Genomic DNA, 18200 nt, shown 5'->3' on the forward strand with positions numbered 1-18200 from the left:
GGGCACTTTCGGCAAGACCCATGGCCAGGGATCACCCATAAAGGCGTTGGGGTCTAGATCAATATGCCCATACTTACGTTAAAATAGTGAAGTACAACATAAAAAAAAAAAAAAAAAAAAAAAAAAAAAAAAACACGCATGACTCCACTTAAGGGTGGAGAAAGCACGCTCAACTAGTGGACCAGGATATCTAACAAAGGTACTCGGGTAAGCTTGATCCAGTGGCCTAGAGTTTGAGAACGATCTCACGATGGGATAAAAAAAATGCAAAAATTGTTGCCTAAAACCTAACACGTACAAAAGTACAACAGAAGTTGCAACATGATGTTATCGCAAATTGGACTCCAAGCATTCAAATTATGACAAATCAAAAAGTTTGACCATGATTCCCAACTTGGGAGTGAGGGCTAATATTGATGGTGAGTTTTAGCTTGAAGAAATAAGAAAAAAAATTACCAAATGATAGATTAGATAAGATTAGATAAGATAGGATAGGATAAGATTTGATCCTAGCTAATTATCTGAGATTAGGAAATTCATATTCTAATCCTAGTAGATTTAAGATAAATCCTAGATAAAAACCTCTATAAATACACCATAATCGCTCCATCAAAGGTAACGTGAACTTTTTATTTCTTTTTTATTCTATAATTCTCTTACTAACTTACGCATCAGAGTCCATTTTCTTTATTTTTAGGTCTTCTCTCCCTCAAATTACAAATTTACCGTTGTTGTCACTCATTGGCCAAAATTTGACATCAACACATTACAATTGCTCTTTTTGGTGATCAAGAACAAACTTTACAATAGCTTGGAGATGAAAAATAAGGTTAGAAAACTCTCTCAAAGGTTAGATACACAAATCTAAGTTCACTAACTTTGTAAAAATAATTTCAATTATAAATAAAAGTCCTATAATGAGTATGAAAAATACAAAAACGTGAAACTAAAAAATGCTCAAATTTTGAAATATACTTTCAAGAAATTAGAGAATTTCTACGAATATTTTCAGCAATTTTTTTTTTTAAAAAATGGACTTAAAATAAGAAAAAATGACTAAATTAGTCGTTAACTGAAATGTGTCAACACTTCATTAGCTAAAAAAAATGAAAAAATATAAATATAATATGTGTCATAAATATAGGTTATTTTTCTCTGTGCCACGTGTCGACATTTCATTGATTCAAATAAAATAATAATTTTCATTTCATCTCTAAATCAGACCATGAAGAAACCACTGTTCATAAATTAGAGGTCTAAATTAATAGTACCAGCACACCAAAAATATTAATTACTAAATGGGTTCCTTACCATAAAAATATTATATAATTGATTAAGGCCTAAAAGGCCAACAAGTTCATGTGATGTGAAATAGTGTCATGTTTCAGCCTACCCAATTCAAATTAAATGATGTCCAATAATATGAGTGAGTTCAATAATATTCAATAAAATTATATTCAATAACTTTATCATTTTTAAATGTCTATTTTTAATTTAAATTAATATAATGTATGAGAATATACGTGTATCTTGTTGTCTATTTTTAAATGTCTCATTATTGGTCATTTTAAATGTCTCATTACAGGTCAAGAAATATATATACATATCACATTTAATTTATTTTAGAATGTAAAGGGTGATTAGCTTTCGTAAAATTCGGTCACCCTTCCTATAAGTTATAAATTTCAAATTTACTGTTTCATACTAATTTACTTGTTCACATCTATTTTCTCATAAAAATTTCATTGATTGAAATCTTTTCATAAAAATTATTCTTCTTAAATTTTTATCAAATGATTTAGATTGATAAATATTAGTTGCCATTAATATTATATGGAATTTTAAATGTTATTATTATGGTAAATTATAAATTAAATATCAATAGGAAAGAAATAGATATAATAAGTCTACTTTGGTCCATATAACTAAATCACATCAAATTTTTTAAAAGGTTTTAGTTTGGGTTTAAGTTCAAATGTGAACTAATTAATTTATATCTATTATAGTTTGTGATATAAATCAAAGGTGGCAAAAATTGACCGTTGACTCAAAATATATATATGAATAAATCTAAAAAAGCTAAGAGATAATGCTAATACTAAGAGGTTTGGAGCGCTGAGTTGAGATAGGATATCTGAAGTTCTCTGTGGAATTCATATATCTGTGGAGTTCATATGTCTGTGTTTGGGGTGAATTCATATGTTTGTGTTTAGGTTGCAGAGTTGAGTTCAAATGTTTGGATATCTGATGCAGTTTTTTAGACTATAAATAATATACTTTTATGATTACTATTTTTGTTTTGAAATTTTTTTATTCAATAATTCAACCCATTTTTGTTTGAATAAAATATGGATTGTAATTTTTTTTTCAATTTTTAAAATTTTTCTTTCTTTCTTTCTTTTTTGGGCAATGAACGACAATTAACGCATTACATTTCTTGTAGAAATATGGTTAAATAAAATGAGAAACTGAAGTGAAATTAAACTTTTGATTGTTTTGAACCTAACTTAGATGGCCAAACAGAACGCAAACAATCAACAGAATAAATCGAAAGCAATAAAGAACGAATACCAAGATATATAGTGGTTCGACCAATTTGGTCTACATCTACTTTGAGAACCAGATTGAATCAGTTTTATTAGATAATCATCAATCTGTAATTTGATACCCACTGATATCGAGAGATCCGCACACGACGTCGTCTCTAAAACCGAGAATAACCTGCTGAAAAATAGCCCAAATCAAGTGCACTAACCTGCCTTCTGACCGGCGAACCATGCACAAATCCGCGCATCTCTCTTTGTGGCTCATAACCGACGAACCCACATCGAAACCAGAACCCACCACAACCGAGGTGACCGCCCAGATCGAACCGGACACCTACCAGACACCCACACTCACGTTCGGACACCCACTACGAATGATGAGTACCCGCGCCGATTCTTTACTGCTGACGTCAAAACCGGACGAAAGGTGAACGTCGACTCCCTGCTGCTGACGTCAAAGTCGAACGGAAAGGTGAACGCTGACTCTACGGACATGTGTGCATCTGCTTCCCTAAAGAACCGGCTGCACCTCTCTTTATTTGCTTCCTCGAAAGAAACGGCTGCAACTCTTTTTCTTTTTTTGGCTTCACGAAATTTTCCAAACCTAACGAAGAAGATGGGTTTAATTACAAAATTGCCATCTGCTCATATGTACCAGAATTCCGTTGTTCACCAAATCCCCAATAAAGCCCACTTAAATACCTTGTTATTTTCTACAAATCTCCCTCATAACAAGAATATTTAGCTGTCAAGTTGATTCTCCAATCTCCCTATCATCCATATTTAATATTCAGCCCATCTAATAAGTATTTAAACCTATGGGCTGGAAGAACCTTGGTTAACATATCTAACAAATTTCCAACTGTGTGAACCTTGACCAGTTCAACATCTTTCTGAGCCACAACTTCTCTGATAAAATGAAATTTGACATCGATATGATTAGATCGTTCGTGATGAGATAGATTCTTCGCAAGATGAATAGCACTCTAGCTATCACAACGGACGATAGGAATGAACTCCTGCGATAACAGCTCACCAACTATCCTTTTCAACCACACTGCCTCTTTCACAGCTTCACCCACTGAAATATACTCTGACTCAGTAGTAGAAAAAGTAACAACTGACTGTAAAGCAACCTTCCAACTGACCACATTAACAAACAAACGAAAAATGTGACCTAATAGAGACTTTCTTTTATCAAGGTCTGCAATGTAATCTACATCTGTGAAGCCTTACAACAGTGTTGATTTATCATAATCCCTACTAAAACACAATGATACACTGACATTACCTTTCAAATATCGAAGCACCCATTTAACTACATTCCAATGCTCCTTCCCAGGATTTGACAGAAACCTACTTGTCATACTCATAGCATATCCCAAGTCAGGCCTAGTACAAATCATCAAATACATAATACTTTTAATAACATTACAATAGGGAATATTAGACATCTCTAACCTTTCGTGTTCAGTAACAGGACATTGAGACGAAGAAAACATAAAATGAGATGCTAAGGGTGTCAAAACTACCTTACAACCAGACATATTATACTTCTCAAGTAGTTTATGCTCATAACTCTCCTGCAAAATGGTTAACAAATCTTTCTCCCTATCTCTTTGCACATCCATGTTAAGATCCTTTTCAGTTCACCTAAATCTTTAATCTCCTACTAAACCGTTTCTTGAGATCATAGATTTCAGAATAATCCTTAGACACCAGGATCATATCAGCTACGTACAGAAGTAGATAAATATATGTACCTTTCTGAGATAGTTTCCAGTACACGCAGACATCATATGAGCTCTTGTGAAACCCCTACTTCAGAATAAAGGTGTCAAACCTGATATACCACTGTCTCGGTGATTGCTTCAGTCCATAGATGGACTTGTGAAGACGACAAACCATGTCTTCCTTTCCTTTCACCTCATAACCCTTAGGTTGAGCCATGTGGATCACTTCCTCCAATTCTCCATGAAGAAAAGCTGTGGTGACGTCCATCTGTTCAACAAATATATCAAAGTGAACAGCAATAGATAAAATTAATCGAATTGACGAATGCCTCAACACGAGAGAGAAAATCTCAAGAAAGTCAACTCCCTCCTTTCGAGTGTAGCCCTTGGCTACCAGTCTAGCCTTATACTTAGGGTTTCTGTCACCTCCTGTACCTGGCTTGATTTTATAAATCCACTTTGACTGAATGAGTTTCTGATTAGGAGGCCTTGGAACTAATGACCATATCTGATTCTTCTACAACGAGAGCAACTCTACTTCCATAGCATCATTCCATTGTTCCTTCGAATTAGATACAATTGCCTCCTTAAAAGTAAAAGGCTCTGCTTCAATACTATCAACTGCATAAGTAAGAGCATAAGCAACTAAATCAGCATAACCATACCTCTTAGGAGCCTGCCTCACCCACTAATGACTGTCATGTGTAAGTTGATAGTTTTGTAGGTCATTGCTACTTGAACTTTCTTCACCGAAAGCTCCCTCATCAATCAAAGTCCTCTGCAGTTGAGGCTGTCTACTATCAAAACTGGATGACTGATCACTAGATTCACCTGAACTAACTAATGGTCGTGCTTTAGAATCAATTCTAACCTTTGCCTCAACCTGATCAACTGTCTGCTGTTTCTGTTGCTCTTTGACACGAAATGGCATCTCTGCTTCATTAAAGGTCACATCTCTGCTGATAATACATTTATTTCTACCCTCTTCCAAACACCAAAGTTTATATCATTTAACATCCTGAGGATAGCCAATTGTTGGGTTTTATGTCTTAAAACTCGTGGTATGTAAACAATGGGGCTTATTCTAAAAATTCAATAAAGGTTTTATTGAATAGATCTATTGCTTGAATAGAAATCCAGTAAATCTAAAAGTCCCTTGACTATTGGATGAGTACTTTAACTTTGTGTGGAGACATAAAGGTGGATCAGGTTCGAGTAAATAGTCAAAATGATCTATAGTACATGGATAAGGTTAGGTACCTTATTCTAGTCACACTATTGGATACGGCCTGCTCTGTAGTTGTTACAAGGAGTTGTAAAGTACTACAAACGAAGTGATCCTAATTCGTTCATGTTGAACAGGAGTGGGGGTGTACTTGTGTAAAAGAGTTTGTACAAGATCGGTCCAAGAAATGAGTCACTCTTACTTTATAACGTTGTTTACTGTTTAAGACTGACTATTTCAAAGCGATGACCTAGGTAACTTGACTTTAATCTTGAGCTAACTATGAACTCCTGTTTATCTGGGATTGCCCTTAGATTTGCATAGGTGAAGGTTGGCTCAACAACGTCGGCTCAATATGACTGTCATTTCAGGGGTAAGACTGGATAAATAGCTGGGGACATAGGGGTGCAAAAAGGAATTCACTCCCACCCGCTTTAGGGATAGTAGAGAGGTTGTTCCCTTAAGTGTTGATTCTGAGGCTTGAACAAGGGATCCCGCCCTCTTTTGGCATGAAAGAGACTCAGTTTTGTAATTGGATCACAAAACAATTGTTCATTAGGGGCTCGGTGAGGACTTAAGGAACAAAAGGTAATTTTGGAGGTAAAACAGAGATTTAACCCAACCGTTATTACGAACAACTAGTGAAGGATTAACTTACTAATCATGGTTATATTGAGTGGACATAATATATCTACAGTGAAGGGAGTTCAACTATAAACTTTAGTGGAGTGACCCATTAGTTAACGAATGGGGGTTAGATTAGTCTAATGAGTTTAGCCGATTAATCTCGGATCGTTGGAGCCCATGATCTGTAGGTCCATGAGGTCCCCCTAGTAGCTCGAAAATGGATTAGCTCTAGAGTAGCGTGATAAGTTAATTTTAAATGTTCAAATTAGAATCAAATGAAATCGGAAAAAATATATTTAAGTATGATTTAAATATGTGAAGATGAATTTGTGTAAAAATTAATTTAATATTGGATATTAAATTAATTAGTATTATTTAAATTGTTTAAATAATTATTTATTAATTTTATTAGAAAAATAATTTATGAAATTAATTTGTAAAATTAATAAATTTTTATTTTAGAAATAAAATATGATTTTAAAATCAAAATGGATTTCTCGAAATTGAAAAATTACACAAAATTTGAATAAATGGGTTTTTCAAGTCATCTTCAAAGTAGCTTACAAGGAATCCACCTTCTTCTTTGGTTTACTCCAAACATGGGTTACATCCGATGCAACACATCTCTTTGCATGATAGTCTGCAATATATTGAAGAGAATGGAGTGAAGAATAAAGAAGGAATCGACTGAATTTTTGTTGAAAAATTCAGATGAAGAAGTTGTTCTTCAATGGGTTGGTTCAGTGAGCTTTCTCCATATTTCTTTTGATTCCAACTTATTTTGAGTCCCACAACTCAATCTAGAGCACCAAGAGGATAGTAGGAAAGATCTTGTGGTGGTCTACACAAGGATTCGGAGGATTTTGCAGTTGGAAATGGAGATTTCGTTGGTTCGGCCAAGGTATATTCATGAAACCCATTATACTCTGTTGTTAGCATGTTTCTTTTCAACCAAAATTAATGAATTAAAATGCTTATGGATCCTGATTTCTTCTGCTGCGTGATAGTGTCGACCCAACACCAATAAACCTACATTTCAGTGCCCTCTTATTCAACTTCCCTTCCTTAACATGAGCATAAATTGAACATCCAAACACTCTAAGATGATCCAAACTTGGAACTTTTCCTGTCCATATCTCTTGAGGAATCTTTAGGCCTAAAGTGGAAGATGGACTTCTATTAATGAGATAGCAGGCTGTTTGGGCAGCTTCCCCCGAAAACTTCAAGGGTAATGAAGTATTTGTTAAGAGACATCTTGTACGCTCCATAATTATTCTGTTAAACCTCTCAGCTAAACCATTCTGTTGTGGACTGTACGTAACATTGAAATGCCTCGTAATTCCCTCAGATTTTCAAAATTTATCAAATTTGGGATTCAAAAATTCTAAACATTGTCTGTCCTCAGATACTTTACCTTCCTGCCTCTTTGGTTCTCGACCTGCTTTTTTCATTCAAGAAATTTTCCAAAAGCTTCATCCTTCTGTTTCAGTGGATATATCTACACCTTCCTTGAAAAATCATCAATGATAGACATGAAGTATCTCGAACCTCCCATAGAAGGTACCTTTGTAGAACCCCACAAATCCGAATGAACATAATCCAAAAAATTCCTTTGGTAGAATGCTTCCATTTTCCAAACTTCACTCTGATAGACTTTCCCATTATGAAATATTCACAAAATGGGAGTTCAATGTCTTTCACTCCTCCAAGAAAACCTTGTTATGAAAGAGCTTGAAGACCTCTTTCACTCACATGAGCTAGTATGTTATGCCATAACATAGACTTATCTGTTTCTTTCCCAAATTCAACAACAGCACTACCTGAGACTACAATACCCTCCAACACATAAAGGTCATTCCTCAACGTCCCCTTCAGCTTAACCAAAGAACCCTTGATAACCTTCAGAACTTCATTCTCAAATTTATAGGAATAACCTGATCTATCTAATTCGCCCAGAGAAATTAGATTTCGTTTGAGTTCTAGAACATACCTTACATTAGTAAGAATTCTGATCATTCCATCATGTGTTGCAATTCGAACTAACCAATTCCTTTTACATCACAAACACCATTATGACCAAACAAAACTGATCCTCCATCATTTTTCTGAAAGTCAATCAAGAAATCCCGATTAGGAGTCATGTGAAACGTGCACCCTGAGTCTATAATCCAAGCATCCTAAATATCCCTGCTAGACACCATCAGAACCTCTGCTAAATCATACCTATCAGTGACATTTGCTGCACTAGATTCCCTTTCATGCTTGCTATTTGATGCTTCCTTGCTCTTATTCGAAGAGCAATTTTTCTTAAATTGTCATTCTTTATGACATAGGAAACACTTTCTGACTTTCCCTTTGATTTGGACTTGGATCTCGACTCTTTTCCTTTTCCATTCTTTTTCTCACCTTTGCCTCTAGCCATGAGTAACTCTCGATCCTTGCATTCCTTTTTAATCTTGGGGTTTCTCGTTCTCAAGGCATCTAACACTATATCCATGGACAATGAATCTCGTCCATATTTAATAGTTGCCTTAACTTCTCGATACGATTCAGGCAATGAATTCAGAAGAATAACTGCTTGATTTTCATCCGACATCTTCTCACCGATGTTATTGAGATCAACTATAATCTTCTAGAATTCATCCAAATTCTCTTTAAGCCTTTACTAGAGTCCATCTTATATCCAAAGACTTTCTCTTTTAGATATAATTTATTTGGCAAGGACTTAATCAAATAAAGACTTTCTAATTTCTTCCATAACTCCGCTGTAGTAGTGCCTTATCTACTAGCCTAAGCACTCTATCTGACAGATACAAAATTATCGTCGAATAGGTCATCTCATCCATATCCCTTTTTTCAGCTTCTATAATTGTTGGCGAAATGTCATTTTCGTCTAAAATTTTGGTTACTTTTTGTTGTATCAAAATAGTCCTAATCTTTTTCCTTCATAACCCGAAATCACCTTTCCCATCAAATTTAACAACTTCGAACCGTGTAGACATCGAAGCCATCTGTCAAATTAAGTCCAACAAAAATTAAAAGAATATGTCAGCACACTACCACCACTCTCCTTGGATTGAATGGAGCCCTGATACTACTTGTAAGAGTTTTGAACCTAACTTAGATGGCCAAACAGAACGCAAACAATCAGTAGAATAAATCGAAAGCAATAAAGAACGAACACCAAGATATATAGTGGTTCGACCAATTTGGTCTACATCCACTTTGAGAACCAACTTGAATCAATTTTATTACGAGCAATGAGAAATTTATAATTGCAGATAATCAACAATAATCATCAATATGTAATTTGATACCCACTGATACCGAGAGATCTACACACGACGTCGTCTCTTAAACCGAGAACAACCCGCTGAAAAACAATCCAAATCAAGTGCACTAACCCGCTTCTGACCGGCGAACCACGCACAGACCTGCATGTCTCTCTCTGTGGCTGACAATTGATGAACCCATCGAAACCGAGGCGGCCGCCCAGATCGGACAGAACACCTACCAGACACCCACGTTCACGCCGTCGGACACCCACAGCGAATGACAAGTACCCGCACCGACTCCCTACTGTTGACGTCAAAGTTGGACGAAAGGTCAACGCCGACTCTCTGTTGCTGACATCAAAGTCAAACGGAAAGGTGAACGTTGACTCGACGGACGTGTGTGTTTCTGCTTCCCAAAAGAAATGGTTGTGCCTCTCTCTATTTGCTTCCTAAAAAAAAAACGGCTGCAACCCTTTTTCTTTTTTTGGCTTCACGAAAATTTTCAGCCCTAATGAAGAAGATGAGTTTAATTATAAAATTGTCATTTGTCCATATTTACCAGAATGCCATTAGGACTTTAATTTCACCAAAAATCCAATAAAGCCCATTTAAATACCTTGTTATTTTCTACAGATTCTGACTAATTTTTCTCCATTAATTTTATTATTATCTTCTTCTTTTTCTTTTTCTTCCTATTGTTGTTCTATATTTTTACTATATCGTGAATTTTTTTTAATTAAATCTCCCCCATCATCATAACAACCAATAGAATGCCACCACATTTCTTCAACAGTTTCACTTTCATTTCCTCTAATTTTGGAGGATCATTAGAAAACAAATTACTATTTTTCACTAATTCCTGCTGGAAAATGTTTCAGGAAAAAAAAATTCCATTATATATATATTGTTATATGTTACATACTGTCCAACTACATACATGTTTTTTGTCTAAATATTCTTAACACTCATTTTATATGTGAATTCATTACGTATAAATATTGCATTTAATGTAGACAAAATAATATTTTTTTATATAATCAATAATAACCCTACAACATACTTTAATAGTCATCAGTGTTTTAGTAGTCGGTAATGGTTGTCAAAGTTGATTATCGAAGATGATTTTTGCTGTAGTTTGTAGTCAGAGATGTCAGAGCCTAAAGTTGGTCACATGAAGGTGTATTGGAGTTAGTTGTTAAAGTTTGTCATTAGAGTTGGTTTTTGAATCTCAGAGATGGTCAGGTAAAAGTAGTCGTCGAAGTTGATTATCGAAGATGATTTTTGCTAGAGATTGTAGTCAGAGGTGACTGTCGTAGCCTAAAGTTAGTCGCATGAAGGTGATATTAGAGTTGGTTGTCGGAGTTTCTTGTCGAAGGTGGTTGTTTAAGCCTCGAGTTGGTCGTCAGAGTTGTTACCTGAAAGGTAATCATCGAAGGTGGTTTTCTTCGGAGTTTATAGTCGAAGGTGGTTGTCGGAACCTACGAAGGTGATTGTCAAAGTTGGTCATCGAAGTTTATTGTCGGAGCCAATTGGTCGTCGGAGTTGATAGCGTGGAGGTGGTTGTCAGAGTTGGGTTATCGGTGGTGGTTGTTGGAGGTCGGAATTGGTTGTCTGAGTTGGTCGTCGGAGTTGTCATCGGAGGTGACTGTCGGAGTTCGGATTTCATCGTCAAAATTGTCATCGGAGGTGGTTGTTGGAACCTAGAGTTGGTCACTAGAGTTTTCAACGAAGGTAGTTGTCGGAGCCCAAAGTTCGTCGTCGAGTTGTCATCGGAGGTGGTTGTTGGAGCTCGGAGTGTGACAGTGGCCGATGGGTGGAACCATTGAAAACATGGGAAGAAGGGAGAGTTGGGGTGAGTTGGTATAATACCAACTCAACTCCACCAATATTTAAAGTTGATGAGCCAAACAATGAGATTGTATATTATACAACTTAACTCAACTCATATTGGTGAGCCAAATAACCTCTAATAGATTCCCACTGAAGTGAGCAAATATGAGCAACACGATAACTTAAACAAGTTGGCAGATTATAATAATAAAGAAAAAACAAACAAACAAACTATGAGATTAGTTCCAGAGTATGTATTTAGGAAATTTATTCCCACCGAATTTATTAAATCATTACATAATGATTTCTGATTATGGATTTAGGGAATTTTTCTAGTACTATTGGAGTACAATAGTTCATTTGTTCACACTATAAATTTAACTTCATAAATATTTTTCGATCCGACTTTAATGTCCGTAAGTCCCACCCTATTTTAAAAAGTACATTGACGCGACACAAAATAAGTAAAAGTAGTATGAAAAATTGTCCATACTATCATAGTATAGGAAATTTTTCTTTCCATAGTACACGAAACTTTTATTCCTTTCTTTCTTTCTCCTTTACATTTCAATACACTCTTCCAATAATAACAATACAAAAAATGTTTAGCTTAATTATAAAAAATATATTTATAAGTCGGTTTCAATTAAACTTTGAATTTTGAAAAGATTTATTTTAATTGTTGAAGCTTGAATTTTCTTTCAAAACAATCATCGTAAGATTTCGTCGCTTAAGTTATAAGAAGAAGAAGAAGAAAGAAAGAAAAAAAAAAAAAAAAGGTCCTACACAAATCTAAATACATACATGAAAAAGAAAAAGACAAAGGCATGTGACATTTGTGAACAATATATGTTATCGCCTTCCTCTTTCAACCTCACATTGTCAAAATAAACATATATTTTCTGTATTTCGAGTCTTTATTGACTAAACAGTAATCACTAAAAAAATCTGTATTTTATTACTAATTTTAACTTTTTAAAAAAAGAACACTTTTGTTTCTTTTGGAAGCACTTTAAAACACTTGATAGGGGTGTTTCCTTTCACTTACGGTCTAAAATGCTTTTTAAGTAGTGTCTTTAAAATTTTCAAAACCATTTTCCATCATGCCATCTAACGTATTATTAACATTAGAATTTTAAAAAGATGGAAATTAGTTAATATCCACTTGAAACTATTATATGAGGAATGTTCAAATATATTTTAAATATATATACAAAGAGGTTTAAGTGCTTTATTTAATTCAAAAGAAATCCTAAACTAATAGACAACAAGCGTTGTATCTCTTTATGTTAATGTTAATTCTTTCTTTTTTTTTTGTCAATAAAATTATGTGGATGGCATTAGTTCAAAAATCTGGTCATGTTAATGTTAGGGAGAAACCTATCAAGACGGTTCAACCAACTCAAAAAACAAAGACATTGCTCGGAGAAAGAAGGGACTCTTTGGAGCAACTAGAGCTCATTGATGCCTTACAAGAACTTGGAATATCATATACTTTAAGAGTAAAATTAAAAATATCCTAGAAAGAATAAGCAACAAGTATTACAAAGAAGACAAGAAAAAGAATGGTCTCTATACAACATTACTTGAATTTAGTCTCCTAAGACAACATCAATTTTATATTTCTGAAGGTTCGTATTAGAGAATATATTATACAAACAATGAAAGTAGGTTTTCATCAATATCATATTACTATTACTTTGAATAATAATTTTTGTAATTACGGGCAGAGGTTTTCAATGCCTTCCAAAGATGAGATGGAAAATTTCAAAACATGCTTTTATGAAGACATAAATGGAATGTTATCGTTAGATGAAGCTTCATTCTTATCAACCAAAAGGGAAACTATTTTAGAGGCAGCAAAATACTTTGCAATCAATTACCTAAACGAATACATCAAATCAAGCAAGATGACCTCAAAATAGAGATTGTAAAGCATGCCTTGAAGCTTCCCTTACATTGGAGGATACAAAGATTAGAAGCAATATGGTTTATTGATATATATGAGAGAAATAGAACCATAAACCTATTCTTCTTGAAATTGCTAAGCTTGATGTCAACATGGTGTGATCTATCTACCAAGAAGATCTTAAATATGCATCAAGGTAAGTGGGACAAAAAAACATTTTTTTTTTCAAATATTTTATAAAAAGTGAGCTTAGCTCAATTGTATTTCACATCACCGATCACTCAATAGCTGGTTGAAGGTTCAATCTTCATCCATCATTACTGTACTTAAAAAAGAAAAAGTATTTATACTAATTCTCTTATTCTACTTAGTTTTTTTTTTTATATATATATATATAAAAAGTTGGTGGAGAAACACAGAGCTGGGACAAAAGTTGAGTTTTGCAAGAGACGAGTTGATGGAAAACTTCTATTCGACAATAGGCATTGGATTTTAAGCAGAGCTTACATATTTTAGAAGAATGGGTACAAAGATTGTGTCACTGATAACAATGATTGATGATGTTTGTGATGTCTATGACACATTGGAATAACCCAAATTCTTTACAAACACTTTAGAGAGGTAATTAATCAATAATCAATTTGAAAAATAAAGATAAAAAAACATAATGCTATAAATAATCAATATACAGGAATTTACGTGGTTCATTAATAGTGTTGTAAGGTGCTACAAATGTTGTGATCTTGATCATTCATGTAGAGACATGTGAGCAGGGGTATTTTATACAAAGAAGTTTGTATAAGACTAGACCACAAAATAACTAGTCTTATTATATAACACTGTTCATAATAGATACTTACATTTTACCAAGATAACCATAGGTGACATGACATAAATTCTTAGTGAGTTGTGAACTCCTGCCTATGAGGACGGTCCTTTGATTTGTATGGGTGAGAGTGACTAGATCTTCGATTCGACAAGCCTACCATTTTAGAAATTCATCTAATTAGGGAGCTGGCAACACAGCTACATAAGACGAAATTCACTTCTTCCCCAACGTCAAGAAAAGTAGATAAATTACTCTCTTAAGGATTGATCCTAAGGCTTGAACAATGTGCGTCACACCTTCTCTTGGCCTGAGAGAGGTTTAGTCATAGCTGGACTATGATTTATTGTTCATTAGAGGGATTAGTAGTATATAAGGAGTTAGATGTAAATATAGGAGCAAAATGGTAATTTTAGTCTAGTTGTACTTACAAGCAAGTTGTGAAGGGTCATCGCATTATTGACTGATTATATCTAATGGACACAGAAATATATCTATAGTGCAAATAGTGCAGTTGTCGGCCAATAATGAAGTGTCCAGCAGTTAATGAATGTTGAATAATATAACTGAAGGAGTTTAATTAATTATTCAAGTACCATTGAAGCTTCGAACTACATGTCTATAAGGTCCCCTCTGTAGCTCAATAGGGATTAAATGAAAATCAATTTTGGATTAATTTGAATTGCTCAAGTTAATTGAGGGAATTAATTATATGTGGTATAATTAATTTAATTATATATGATATAGTTACTATAATGTATTTGATATATTATAATATAAAGTTTGTTTGAGAGGAAATAAATATTTGAATATGGTTCAAAATTAATTATGTGCATTGGATTCATATAATTAAATTTAATATAAATGAGATTTATATTAAATATCGTTGTTGAGAGAATTAAAACTAATGGTTATATTGTATGTGATATAATATTAAACCATATATTATATGTTATTTATGATATAATACATAGTTATCTACATATATATATACATATAATAAGTTAGTTATATACATATATATATTAAAATTAAATTTATTTAATTATTAATTTTGAAATTAAGGGAGGGAAATAACCTCCATCCCATATTCTTTCTCAACCCAATTATTGTATGGGTGGTTGGAAAATCTTGGATCTTCTCCTTTTTTATTCGTTGTGACAGAGAAGTAGAAACAGAAGCGTTCTGAATTTTTTCTCTCCCAATTTCTCTTATCCTCTCTAATCTAATTCTTCCTTCACCAAAATCACAGAACCCACAAAACTCTTGTGATTCTCATCCCAGACAATACAGAGGATTCCTATTGGCGGTGGCCATTTGTGTTAAATTAAAGTTCGAGTTCATGGTCATTTTGGAAAGGAGAAATCTTACAAGAAGAAAAGTTCTTCAAGGGTAAATGAATGCAATTGTAATAAGTTACTAAGTATGTCAATTGATGCAATTGTATGATTTTAATTTATTTCATTTGTTTATAAAGGTTATAATTAAATAAAATTAGAAATTAAAATCAATAATTCAGAATTGCATGCAAACCATAGGTTAAAATCATTTTTTAAAATAGTTTTAAAATATGATTCACATAGACCTAAGATCACTTTTCTAATAAGATTAGAAATTAAGTTTAATATTTTAATTATTTTAATAGGATTAAATTGATTCTTAATTAAAAGATTAAATTTGTAACAAATATATCTATAAGGGACCTTTTGTCTAAGATTAGTTCTGTTTAGCCTAGGGTATTTAAGTTGACAGAAACGTAATACCCTACCTGGGAACCTACCTAGAAAAGTGAATTAGATAGATTTGATACAATAATGCAATAGTTGATTGAAGCTTATTAAAATGTTCAATAAACATTAATCAAAATTGTTTAACCATCCAAAGTAAGTGTTTCTTTTGGGCAAATTAAACAAACACTTAGTTAAAAATCAGTAGCCAATTTTTTCTAAGTTAAATAACCCTAGGTATATTACTAAGTGGGAGGAAAATGGGTATATGATACTTCATTTTACCTTTTCATGTTTCTCTCTAAATGTTCACACCGTGAGATGTATACTCGGTCTTAAGACACCTTTGATTTATGTCCCCCTACTGGTATTTGTATAGATCAATAACAAGGTGAATGAAAAGGGTGTTTATATTAACTGAGAGTGGGACGTGTGTCAACATATCTCACGGTCTCTCTCATTAGTTGGCAATAACGTTTCATGCTCGGCATCGCTTGTGTCCCTCTACTGATGACATTTTCATGATTCTTTATCTCAAACTCTAGAAATGGATATGATTACTTTAGTTTTTGCCCCAATTGGTTTTTTCCTATGGCTGGCTCATTAAGATGAAACTCTAAAATCTAAAATGAGGGGTTACACTTACAAGAAATGTTAACTGAGTTTAACAATTTATAGACCAAACAATGATAACCGATAGTTACAATAACAAGGAGTTGTTCTGTCTACTGGTTGAGATATTCTCATTTTAGTGAAAGGGCACCTGATCACCCTACGGTGGTTTTTGCCCTAACTCACTGAAACATCATTGCAATAGATGTCACTTAGGATACATTAGATTATTTTTCTAAGTTTCATTGGTTTTTTAAAAATGGGTTAATGCATAGATTACTAATATAAATTATTTGTATGGTTTCAGCAATTTCTTAACTATGACTTCCACGACACTTAATTTGTTCACCACCGACAAACACAATAACCATGATTTTAATCATCCATGACCTTCGTTTTGTCCTTATGGAGGATTTTCCTCCTATTCCTGCTCAAAATGTCAATCGAAATGTTTGAGAGGCATACGAGCGTTGGACATAGGCAAACGAGAAAAGGCTCTTTCGTATATCTTGGAAGGACTTTCAGAAGTCTTGGCCAAGAAGCAAGAGCCCATAATCACTGCCCGTGAGATGATGGAGTCCCTACGGAGGATGTTCGGATTGCAGGGATGAAAATCGTAAGGCACAACAAAAGCCATAACATATAAAACCTAAAATGTATTTTAAAATGCCATTTAAAATCAAAACAATTTACTTTTTAGAATAAAAACTATAGATCAAAATAGATTAAGCATGCATTCTAGAAACAAAACCTACAAAAAGAAGAAACACTACCTTGCAAACCTTTTGGGAATTTTGTGGAATTCCTCTATACGAATTGGGAATGGGCACGACCACTTGGAGTCCCCTTATTTTTGCAGGGAAATTGAGGATTTGAGAATTGTGAGATTCTCTTGAGAAATTGAGAGGATTTTAGGAGTTTTTGTTTCTAAAAAAAAAAAAGAAAAGAAAAGAAAAGAAAAAAAAAGAGAGAAAAAAAGCTCTTCTTTCTGCATCTTTTTTTTTTAATACAAAGAGAATGAGAGAAAGAAATGAGGAGACATGGATCCACGTCTCTAGTAACTCCTCTACATGGGGAATTAAATTTTTATTTAATTAAACTTAAATAAAACCATTTGTTTAATTTAACTAAATAAATAAAAACCAATAAGTTCCCTTTCACACAACCAATAGTTTTAATGTGCATCTAATGTGCATTAATTATAACTTACAATTTTGATTTAATCAGTTTAATTAAATTTAAAATTAAATTAAATAATTAATCAATTCATCAATTAATTAATCATCCAATTAAATGTCACATATTTAATTTAATTTCTCATTTGAATCATATTAAAAACACTTCTCTCACTTAACCTATAGTTTTAATGTGCATCCAATACACATTATTTTTAACCTATAGTTTTCAATATGAATCTTATTCATATTAAATTAATATTTGAACTCCTTTAAAATATTTTGTTCTCTCATTTATTAATTTTGAATCATATCCAAAATTAATAATAAAGTCTAAAATTAAACTTTATATTAAAATGTATCAACATACATTAAAAAATCCCAACTCTGAATTTGAACATTTCAAATTCAATTTAATGACAAATTACCTTAATACCCTTTACAAGCTAGGAAAGGGACCTAATGAATCTCCAGAGTAGAAGCTCTAACGATGTGAGATTAATTGGCTAAACACATTAACCAAATTAATATGTATTCGTTAACTATGGGTATACTCTACCAAAGATCTACAACTACACTATTCTCACTACAGATATGTTTCTGTGTCCACGGATATAGATCAATAGTAGCAAGTTTGTCCTTCACGAGTGTTCCTTACACCAGCTGGATCAAATTACCGTTTTACCCCTTGGTTACCTCTATATCCTTAAATACC

Source organism: Benincasa hispida, chromosome 10 (assembly GCF_027475165.1).
Source record: "Benincasa hispida cultivar pf3 chromosome 10, pf3_genome.v1.1, whole genome shotgun sequence".
NCBI lineage: Eukaryota > Viridiplantae > Streptophyta > Magnoliopsida > Cucurbitales > Cucurbitaceae > Benincasa > Benincasa hispida.